The 11,779-nt window shown below is 41.7% G+C and overlaps 1 long non-coding RNA gene across 2 annotated transcripts in view; it reads right to left on the bottom strand.

Annotated features, from left to right (window-relative positions):
* Window positions 1-85, bottom strand: part of LOC137973001 (uncharacterized) — a 3,533-nt gene extending 3,448 nt beyond the window's left edge. The window contains exon 1 of one of the 2 annotated variants that reach the window (XR_011117141.1): window positions 1-85. This exon is cut by the window's left edge and continues 170 nt beyond it. This is a non-coding gene — a long non-coding RNA (uncharacterized lncRNA). The other variant, XR_011117142.1, reaches the window with a different exon arrangement.
* Window positions 86-11,779: the final 11,694 nt, after the last annotated feature.

The following is an 11,779-nucleotide window of genomic DNA, read 5'->3' as shown; positions in this document are numbered from 1 at the left end:
GCCATTGGGGCCAGTCTCGTGCTTCTCAAGTTCCCTCCTTCATGCTCAAACGAATTCTGGGTAATTCTGCCATTTTAAGAGTCAAGCCAACCAGTCCTACCAGTACAGCATCGATTAAAGTTTTTAGCTTTCAAAACTTGCCCAAATTGTATCGGTAGGTCCTGAAATTCGTGTACAGAAGGACCAGAGAGACAACTTCACTCGTGAACCGCCATGTTAACAACTAAGAATTTTAGGCGTCCCAGTCTGCACGAACTCCATCCCTCACCTCTGTCTCCAGAAGACCAGACACGCACAGTTCCTACACCTACGTTTATGCCTGTACAATCAACTAAAATGTCAATTCCTTGCAAAAACCAGCATCTTTTTTTGGTATGCTACGTATCGGAGAGCCAGAACATTTGCGCATACGCTGACGGAATGTTTGAGCAGGAGAGAAAAATGCAGTACCTCCAGACGTGGCGCTGGAGCGTCGTACCAAACGAGTCATCCCGGGATTTCGGCCCGTGCGATAGCTTTTGGACGCAGTTGGCCCTTCGCTGCTTTCTGCTACCGACCTTACCTCCCGGTACGGAATTCAGGGAGAGATATGTCGGCCCCTAAACCATATGTGACAAATCCCACGCCTACTCACAGCTCCAGACCGCCCTTGTCATTACAATTTAACGTAAGATTTCGATGGCTTATATATTTAAGGCAAAACTCATTTTACCTCTCATATGGTAAGCACTGTAGTCGCGGAATACAAAGTGTACGCACACGCCCTGCTAAAGGAAACATACACAAATGCATTAAACGTTCTTTCATCCCGGAATTCAGAGTAACTGCAAGAGCTACTATCATGGAGACACTGCATTTACAGCTAAAATACATAGCACGTACGGATACATAACTAAATTAATAGAAAATATTTAAAGAAAAAATTAATTAATTCAAAAGAAAAGCGGCCTTGGTGCAGGAGGTCCTGAGTTCGATTCCCGGATCTCGCATCCTTGTTTCGACTCCTTTCCTTTCCGTGTAGCTAGTAGCTTTAAATACTCGTAAAACGGAGCACTGATGGAGAGGGGGGAGTAAAATGAGCGTACCGTCGACCTCAGGTTTGTCAGTGATTAAAAGTTACTGTTACGAGTTATCGACGTTAAATAAGGTCTACTTTACTTTACTTTACTTTATACAAAAAGTTGCCCTAAATTCTCATTTTAAAACCTGTTAACTCAGTGGTGCGGATAAATCACACGTAGCGCATTCCACAACTTAGCTGATAAGCAACGAAAAAGACTGAACACCATAACGGCTTGTTCTAAGTTTGTTGGGGGACAGAATGTAACTTCCGCCAAGATCATGAGAAGAAGACCGGGGAGAAAACTCGGTAGTTTTTCATATGCAGTAGCAGGAAAATCATTCCAAAGCAGACTTTGATACAGTAATATGTAGAAATTTTGAATGCGCTTATTGCATAAAAATACAGAGTTTGACTTTAGTAATCTACAAATGTAAATCTAAGTATTCTCTTATTTACATTATACCAACTTTTTCACAAGAACAACTGACGAAAGGCCACGCAGTTTTTTTATACCAGAATAACAGCGAAAAAGCACTACTCTCTCGCGAATTTTCTATGACAACTATTTTTTCAGAAATCAAAAGCCTACATTAACAACACACATCAGGGCTACTCCTTTGTATTTGGCCAGTAGAAATGTTCTTCTCCCTTTTTCATCCGGTGACGCTTCAGCCATTTGATGAGGGCCAGTCTCGTGCTTCTCAATTTGCCTCGTTTATGCTGAAACAAATTCTGGGTAATTCTAACATTCCATGACAAGGGAAGATCCCCGGTTGTTATTTCATCGATTTTTTTACAAGTGCCAGGCCACCCAGTCCTACCAGCAGAGTACAGCATCGATTAAAGTTTTTAGCTTTCAAAACTTGCCCAAATTGTATCGGTAGGTCCTGGAAATCGTGCAAAGAAAGGCCAGAGAGACAACTTCACTCGTGAACTGCCATGTTTACAACAAAGCATTTTACGCGTTCCAGTCTACACGAAACCATCTCTCACCTCTGTCTCCAGAAGACCAGACACGCGCGGTTCCTACACCTACGTTTATGCCTGTACAATCAACTAAAATGTCAATTCCTTGCAAAAACCAGCATCTTTTTTTGGTATGCTACGTATCGGAGAGCTAGAAAATTTGCGCATACGCTGACGGAATGTTTGAGCAAGAGAAAAAAATGCAGTACCTCCAGACGTGGCGCTGGAGCGTCGTACCAAACGAGTCATCCCGGGATTTCGGCCCGTGCGATCGCTTTTGGACGCAGTTGGCCCTTCGCTGCTTTCTGCTACCGATCTTGCCTCCCGGTACGGCATTGAGGGAGAGATATGTCGGCCCCTAAACCATATGTGACAAATCCCACGCCTACTCACAGCTCCAGACCGCCCTTGTCATTACAATTTAACGTAAGATTTCAAAGGCTTATATATTTAGGGCAAAACTCATTTTACCTCTCATATGGTAAGCACTGTAGTCGCGGAATACAAAGTGTACGCACACGCCCTGCTAAAGGAAACATACACAAATGCATTAAACGTTCTTTCATCCCGGAATTCAGAGTAACTGCAAGAGCTACTATCATGGAGACACTGCATTTACAGCTAAAATACATAGCACGTACGGATACATAACTAAATTAATAGAAAATATTTAAAGAAAAAATTAATTAATTCAAAAGAAAAGCGGCCTTGGTGCAGGAGGTCCTGAGTTCGATTCCCGGATCTCGCATCCTTGTTTCGACTCCTTTCCTTTCCGTGTAGCTAGTAGCTTTACATACTCGTAAAACGGAGCACTGATGGAGAGGGGGGAGTAAAATGAGCGTACCGTCGACCTCAGGTTTGTCAGTGATTAAAAGTTACTGTTACGAGTTATCGACGTTAAATAAGGTCTACTTTACTTTACTTTACTTTATACAAAAAGTTGCCCTAAATTCTCATTTTAAAACCTGTTAACTCAGTGGTGCGGATAAATCACACGTAGCGCATTCCACAACTTAGCTGATAAGCAACGAAAAAGACTGAACACCATAACGGCTTGTTCTAAGTTTGTTGGGGGACAGAATGTAACTTCCGCCAAGATCATGAGAAGAAGACCGGGGAGAAAACTTGGTAGTTTTTCATATGCAGTAGCAGGAAAATCATTCCAAAGCAGACTTTGATACAGTAATATGTAGAAATTTTGAATGCGCTTATTGCATAAAAATACAGAGTTTGACTTTAGTAATCTACAAATGTAAATCTAAGTATTCTCTTATTTACATTATACCAACTTTTTCACAAGAACAACTGACGAAAGGCCACGCAGTTTTTTTATACCAGAATAACAGCGAAAAAGCACTACTCTCTCGCGAATTTTCTATGACAACTATTTTTTCAGAAATCAAAAGCCTACATTAACAACACACATCAGGGCTACTCCTTTGTATTTGGCCAGTAGAAATGTTCTTCTCCCTTTTTCATCCGGTGACGCTTCAGCCATTTGATGAGGGCCAGTCTCGTGCTTCTCAATTTGCCTCGTTTATGCTGAAACGAATTCTGGGTAATTCTAACATTCCATGACAAGGGAAGATCCCCGGTTGTTATTTCATCGATTTTTTTACAAGTGCCAGGCCACCCAGTCCTACCAGCAGAGTACAGCATCGATTAAAGTTTTTAGCTTTCAAAACTTGCCCAAATTGTATCGGTAGGTCCTGGAAATCGTGCAAAGAAAGGCCAGAGAGACAACTTCACTCGTGAACTGCCATGTTTACAACAAAGCATTTTACGCGTTCCAGTCTGCACAAAACCATCTCTCACCTCTGTCTCCAGAAGACCAGACACGCGCGGTTCCTACACCTACGTTTATGCCTGTACAATCAACTAAAATGTCAATTCCTTGCAAAAACCAGCATCTTTTTTTGGTATGCTACGTATCGGAGAGCTAGAGAATTTGCGCATACGCTGACGGAATATTTGAGCAAGAGAAAAAAATGCAGTACCTCCAGACGTGGCGCTGGAGCGTCGTACCAAACGAGTCATCCCGGGATTTCGGCCCGTGCGATCGCTTTTGGACGCAGTTGGCCCTTCGCTGCTTTCTGCTACCGACCTTGCCTCCCGGTACGGCATTGAGGGAGAGATATGTCGGCCCCTAAACCATATGTGACAAATCCCACGCCTACTCACAGCTCCAGACTGCCCTTGTCATTACAATTTAACGTAAGATTTCAAAGGCTTATATATTTAGGGCAAAACTCATTTTACCTCTCATATGGTAAGCACTGTAGTCACGGAATACAAAGTGTACGCACGCGCCCTGCTAAAGGAAACATATACAAATGCATTAAACGTTCTTTCATCCCGGAATTCAGAGTAACTGCAAGAGCTACTATCATGGAGACATTGCATTTTTAGCTAAAATACATAGCACGTACGGATACATAACCAAATTAATAGAAAATATTTAAAGAAAAAATTAATTAATTCAAAAGAAAAGCGGCTATACAAAATGTTGCCCTGGATTCTCATTTTAAAACCTGTTAACTCAGTGGTGCGGATAAATCACACGTAGCGCATTCCACAACTTAGCTGATAAGCGACGAAAAAGACTGAACACCATAACGGCTTGTTCTAAGTTTGTTGGGGGACAGAATATAACTTCCGCCAATATCATGAGAAGAAGACCGGGGAGAAAACTCGGTAGTTTTTCATATGCAGTAGCAGGAAAATCATTCCAAAGCAGACTTTGATACAGTAATATGTAGAAATTTTGAATGCGCTTATTGCATAAAAATACAGAGTTTGACTTTAGTAATCTACAAATGTAAATCTAAGTATTCTCTTATTTACATTATACCGCCTTTTTCACAAGAACAACTGACGAAAGGCCACGCAGTTTTTTTATACCAGAATAACAGCGAAAAGGCACTACTTTCTCGCGAATTTCTATGACAACTATTTTTTCAGAAATCAAAAGCGTACATTAACAACACACACTAGGGCTACTCCTTTGTATTTGGCCAGTAGAAATGTTCTTCTCCCTTTTTTATCCGGTGGCGGCTCAGCCATTTGATAATAGCCAGTCTCGTGCTTCTCAATTTGCCTCGTTTATGCTGAAACGAATTTTGGGTAATTCTAACATTCCATGACAAGGGAAGATCCCCGGTTGTCATTTCATCGATTTTTTTACAAGTGCAGGGCCATCCAGTCCTACCAGCGGAGTACAGCATCGATTAAAGTTTTTAGCTTTCAAAACGTGCCCAAATTGTATCGGTAGGTCCTGGAAATCGTGCAAAGAAAGGCCAGAGAGACAACTTCACTCGTGAACCGCCATATTTACAACAAAGCATTTTACGCGTTCCAGTCTGCACGAAACCATCTCTCACCTCTGTCTCCAGAAGACCAGACACGCGCGGTTCCTACACCTACGTTTATGCCTGTACAATCAACTAAAATGTCAATTCCTTGCAAAAACCAGCATCTTTTTTTGGTATGCTACGTATCGGAGAGCCAGAACATTTGCGCATATGCTGACGGAATGTTTGATCAAGATAGAAAAATGCATTACCTCCAGACGTGGCGCTGGAGCGTCGTACCAAACAACTCATCTTGGGATTTCGGCCTATGCGATCGCTTTTGGACGCAGTTGGCCTTCGCTGCTTTCTGCTACCGACCTTGCCTCCCGGTACGGAATTGAGGGAGAGATATGTCGGCCCCTAAACCATATGTGACAAATCCCACGCCTATTCACAGCTCCAGACCGCTCTTATCATTACAATTTAACGTAAGATTTCCATGGCTTATATATTTAAGACAAAACTCATTTTACCTCTCATATGGTAAGCACTGTAGTCGCAAAATACAAAGTGTACGCACGCGCCCTGCTAAAGGAAACATACACAAATGCATTAAACGTTCTTTCATCCCGGAATTCAGAGTAACTGCAAGAGCTACTATCATGGAGACATTGGATTTACAGCTGAAATACATAGCACGTACGGATACATAACTAAATTAATAGAAAATATTTAAAAAAAAAATTAATTAATTCAAAAGAAAAGCGGCTATACAAAATGTTGCCCTGGATTCTCATTTTAAAACCTGTTAACTCAGTGGTGCGGATAAATCACACATAGCGCATTCCACAACTTAGCTGATAAGCAACGAAAAAGACTGAACACCATAACGGCTTGTTCTAAGTTTGTTGTTGGACAGAATGTAACTTCCGCCAAGATCATGAGAAGAAGACCGGGGAGAAAACTCGGTAGTTTTTCATATGCAGTAGCAGGAAAATCATTCCAAAGCAGACTTTGATACAGTAATATGTAGAAATTTTGAATGCGCTTATTGCATAAAAATACAGAGTTTGACTTTAGTAATCTACAAATGTAAATCTAAGTATTCTCTTATTTACATTATACCGCCTTTTTCACAAGAACAACTGACGAAAGGCCACGCAGTTTTTTTATACCAGAATAACAGCGAAAAAGCACTACTTTCTCGCGAATTTTCTATGACAACTATTTTTTCAGAAATCAAAAGCCTACATTAACAACACACACCAGGGCTACTCCTTTGTATTTGGCCAGTAGAAATGTTCTTCTCCCTTTTTCATCCGGTGGCGCTTCAGCCATTTGATGAGGGCCAGTCTCGTGCTTCTCAATTTGCCTCGTTTATGCTGAAACGAATTTTGGGTAATTCTAACATTCCATGACAAGGGAAGATCCCCGGTTGTCATTTCATCGATTTTTTTACAAGTGCCGGGCCACCCAGTCCTACCAGCAGAGTACAGCATCGATTAAAGTTTTTAGCTTTCAAAACTTGCCCAAATTGTATCGGTAGGTCCTGGAAATCGTGCAAAGAAAGGCCAGAGAGACAACTTCACTCGTGAACCGCCATGTTTACAACAAAGCATTTTACGCGTTCCAGTCTGCACGAAACCATCTCTCACCTCTGTCTCCAGAAGACCAGACACGCGCGGTTCCTACACCTACGTTTATGCCTGTACAATCAACTAAAATGTCAATTCCTCGCAAAAACCAGCATCTTTTTTTGCTATGCTACGTATCGGAGAGCCAGAACATTTGCGCATACGCTGACGGAATGTTTGAGCAAGAGAGAAAAATGCAGTACCTCCAGACGTGGCGCTGGAGCGTCGTACCAAACGAGTCATCCCGGGATTTCGGCCCGTGCGATCGCTTTTGGACGCAGTTGGCCCTTCGCTGCTTTCTGCTACCGACCTTGCCTCCCGGTACGGCATTGAGGGAGAGATATGTCGGCCCCTAAACCATATGTGACAAATCCCACGCCTACTCACAGCTCCAGACCGCCCTTGTCATTACAATTTAACGTAAGATTTCGATGGCTTATATATTTAAGGCAAAACTCATTTTACCTCTCATATGGTAAGCATTGTAGTCGCGGAATACAAAGTGTACGCACGCGCCCTGCTGAAAGAAACATACACAAATGCATTAAACGTTCTTTCATTCCAGAATTCAGAGTAACTGCAAGAGCTACTATCATGGAGACATTGCATTTACAGCTAAAATACATAGCACGTACGGATACATAACTAAATTAATAGAAAATATTTAAAGAAAAAATTAATTAATTCAAAAGAAAAGCGGCTATACAAAATGTTGCCCTGGATTCTCATTTTAAAACCTGTTAACTCAGTGGTGCGGATAAATCACACATAGCGCATTCCACAACTTAGCTGATAAGCAACGAAAAAGACTGAACACCATAACGGCTTGTTCTAAGTTTGTTGTTGGACAGAATGTAACTTCCGCCAAGATCATGAGAAGAAGACCGGGGAGAAAACTCGGTAGTTTTTCATATGCAGTAGCAGGAAAATCATTCCAAAGCAGACTTTGATACAGTAATATGTAGAAATTTTGAATGCGCTTATTGCATAAAAATACACAGTTTGACTTTAGTAATCTACAAATGTAAATCTAAGTATTCTCTTATTTACATTATACCGCCTTTTTAACAAGAACAACTGACGAAAGGCCACGCAGTTTTTTTATACCAGAATAACAGCGAAAAAGCACTACTTTCTCGCGAATTTTCTATGACAACTATTTTTTCAGAAATCAAAAGCCTACATTAACAACACACACCAGGGCTACTCCTTTGTATTTGGCCAGTAGAAATGTTCTTCTCCCTTTTTCATCCGGTGGCGCTTCAGCCATTTGATGAGGGCCAGTCTCGTGCTTCTCAATTTGCCTCGTTTATGCTGAAACGAATTTTGGGTAATTCTAACATTCCATGACAAGGGAAGATCCCCGGTTGTCATTTCATCGATTTTTTTACAAGTGCCGGGCCACCCAGTCCTACCAGCAGAGCACAGCATCGATTAAAGTTTTTAGCTTTCAAAATTTTCCCAAATTGTATCGGTAGGTCCTGGAAATCGTGCAAAGAAAGGCCAGAGAGACAACATCACTCGTGAACCGCCATGTTTACAACAAAGCATTTTACGCGTTCCAGTCTGCACGAAACCATCTCTCACCTCTGTCTCCAGAAGACCAGACACGCGCGGTTCCTACACCTACGTTTATGCCTGTACAATCAACTAAAATGTCAATTCCTCGCAAAAACCAGCATCTTTTTTTGCTATGCTACGTATCGGAGAGCCAGAACATTTGCGCATACGCTGACGGAATGTTTGAGCAAGAGAGAAAAATGCAGTACCTCCAGACGTGGCGCTGGAGCGTCGTACCAAACGAGTCATCCCGGGATTTCGGCCCGTGCGATCGCTTTTGGACGCAGTTGGCCCTTCGCTGCTTTCTGCTACCGACCTTGCCTCCCGGTACGGCATTGAGGGAGAGATATGTCGGCCCCTAAACCATATGTGACAAATCCCACGCCTACTCACAGCTCCAGACCGCCCTTGTCATTACAATTTAACGTAAGATTTCGATGGCTTATATATTTAAGGCAAAACTCATTTTACCTCTCATATGGTAAGCATTGTAGTCGCGGAATACAAAGTGTACGCACGCGCCCTGCTGAAAGAAACATACACAAATGCATTAAACGTTCTTTCATTCCAGAATTCAGAGTAACTGCAAGAGCTACTATCATGGAGACATTGCATTTACAGCTAAAATACATAGCACGTACGGATACATAACTAAATTAATAGAAAATATTTAAAGAAAAAATTAATTAATTCAAAAGAAAAGCGGCTATACAAAATGTTGCCCTGGATTCTCATTTTAAAACCTGTTAACTCAGTGGTGCGGATAAATCACACATAGCGCATTCCACAACTTAGCTGATAAGCAACGAAAAAGACTGAACACCATAACGGCTTGTTCTAAGTTTGTTGTTGGACAGAATGTAACTTCCGCCAAGATCATGAGAAGAAGACCGGGGAGAAAACTCGGTAGTTTTTCATATGCAGTAGCAGGAAAATCATTCCAAAGCAGACTTTGATACAGTAATATGTAGAAATTTTGAATGCGCTTATTGCATAAAAATACACAGTTTGACTTTAGTAATCTACAAATGTAAATCTAAGTATTCTCTTATTTACATTATACCGCCTTTTTCACAAGAACAACTGACGAAAGGCCACGCAGTTTTTTTATACCAGAATAACAGCGAAAAAGCACTACTTTCTCGCGAATTTTCTATGACAACTATTTTTTCAGAAATCAAAAGCCTACATTAACAACACACACCAGGGCTACTCCTTTGTATTTGGCCAGTAGAAATGTTCTTCTCCCTTTTTCATCCGGTGGCGCTTCAGCCATTTGATGAGGGCCAGTCTCGTGCTTCTTATGCTGAAACGAATTTTGGGTAATTCTAACATTCCATGACAAGGGAAGATCCCCGGTTGTCATTTCATCGATTTTTTTACAAGTGCCGGGCCACCCAGTCCTACCAGCAGAGTACAGCATCGATTAAAGTTTTTAGCTTTCAAAATTTGCCCAAATTGTATCGGTAGGTCCTAGAAATCGTGCAAAGAAAGGCCAGAGAGACAACTTCACTCGTGAACCGCCATGTTTACAACAAAGCATTTTACGCGTTCCAGTCTACACGAAACCATCTCTCACCTCTGTCTCCAGAAGACCAGACACGCGCGGTTCCTACACCTACGTTTATGCCTGTACAATCAACTAAAATGTCAATTCCTCGCAAAAACCAGCATCTTTTTTTGCTATGCTACGTATCGGAGAGCCAGAACATTTGCGCATACGCTGACGGAATGTTTGAGCAAGAGAGAAAAATGCAGTACCTCCAGACGTGGCGCTGGAGCGTCGTACCAAACGAGTCATCCCGGGATTTCGGCCCGTGCGATCGCTTTTGGACGCAGTTGGCCCTTCGCTGCTTTCTGCTACCGACCTTGCCTCCCGGTACGGCATTGAGGGAGAGATATGTCGGCCCCTAAACCATATGTGACAAATCCCACGCCTACTCACAGCTCCAGACCGCCCTTGTCATTACAATTTAACGTAAGATTTCGATGGCTTATATATTTAAGGCAAAACTCATTTTACCTCTCATATGGTAAGCATTGTAGTCGCGGAATACAAAGTGTACGCACGCGCCCTGCTGAAAGAAACATACACAAATGCATTCAACGTTCTTTCATCCCGGAATTCAGAGTAACTGCAAGAGCTACTATCATGGAGACATTGCATTTACAGCTAAAATACATAGCACGTACGGATACATAACTAAATTAATAGAAAATATTTAAAGAAAAAATTAATTATTTCAAAAGAAAAGCGGCTATACAAATTGTTGCCCTGGATTCTCATTTTAAAACCTGTTAACTCAGTGGTGCGGATAAATCACACATAGCGCATTCCACAACTTAGCTGATAAGCAACGAAAAAGACTGAACACCATAACGGCTTGTTCTAAGTTTGTTGTTGGACAGAATGTAACTTCCGCCAAGATCGTGAGAAGAAGACCGGGGAGAAAACTCGGTAGTTTTTCATATGCAGTAGCAGGAAAATCATTCCAAAGCAGACTTTGATACAGTAATATGTAGAAATTTTGAATGCGCTTATTGCATAAAAATACAGAGTTTGACTTTAGTAATCTACAAATGTAAATCTAAGTATTCTCTTATTTACATTATACCGCCTTTTTCACAAGAACAACTGACGAAAGGCCACGCAGTTTTTTTATACCAGAATAACAGCGAAAAAGCACTACTTTCTCGCGAATTTTCTATGACAACTATTTTTTCAGAAATCAAAAGCCTACATTAACAACACACACCAGGGCTACTCCTTTGTATTTGGCCAGTAGAAATGTTCTTCTCCCTTTTTCATCCGGTGGCGCTTCAGCCATTTGATGAGGGCCAGTCTCGTGCTTCTCAATTTGCCTCGTTTATGCTGAAACGAATTTTGGGTAATTCTAACATTCCATGACAAGGGAAGATCCCCGGTTGTCATTTCATCGATTTTTTTACAAGTGCCGGGCCACCCAGTCCTACCAGCAGAGTACAGCATCGATTAAAGTTTTTAGCTTTCAAAATTTTCCCAAATTGTATCGGTAGGTCCTGGAAATCGTGCAAAGAAAGGCCAGAGAGACAACATCACTCGTGAACCGCCATGTTTACAACAAAGCATTTTACGCGTTCCAGTCTGCACGAAACCATCTCTCACCTCTGTCTCCAGAAGACCAGACACGCGCGGTTCCTACACCTACGTTTATGCCTGTACAATCAACTAAAATGTCAATTCCTCGCAAAAACCAGCATCTTTTTTTGCTATGCTACGTATCGGA

Source organism: Montipora foliosa, chromosome 10, assembly GCF_036669935.1.
Source record: "Montipora foliosa isolate CH-2021 chromosome 10, ASM3666993v2, whole genome shotgun sequence".
In the NCBI taxonomy this organism is placed as follows: Eukaryota; Metazoa; Cnidaria; class Anthozoa; order Scleractinia; family Acroporidae; genus Montipora; species Montipora foliosa.
The sequence above is the reverse complement of the archived record's forward strand: the minus strand, read 5'-3'. Positions and strand labels throughout refer to the sequence as shown.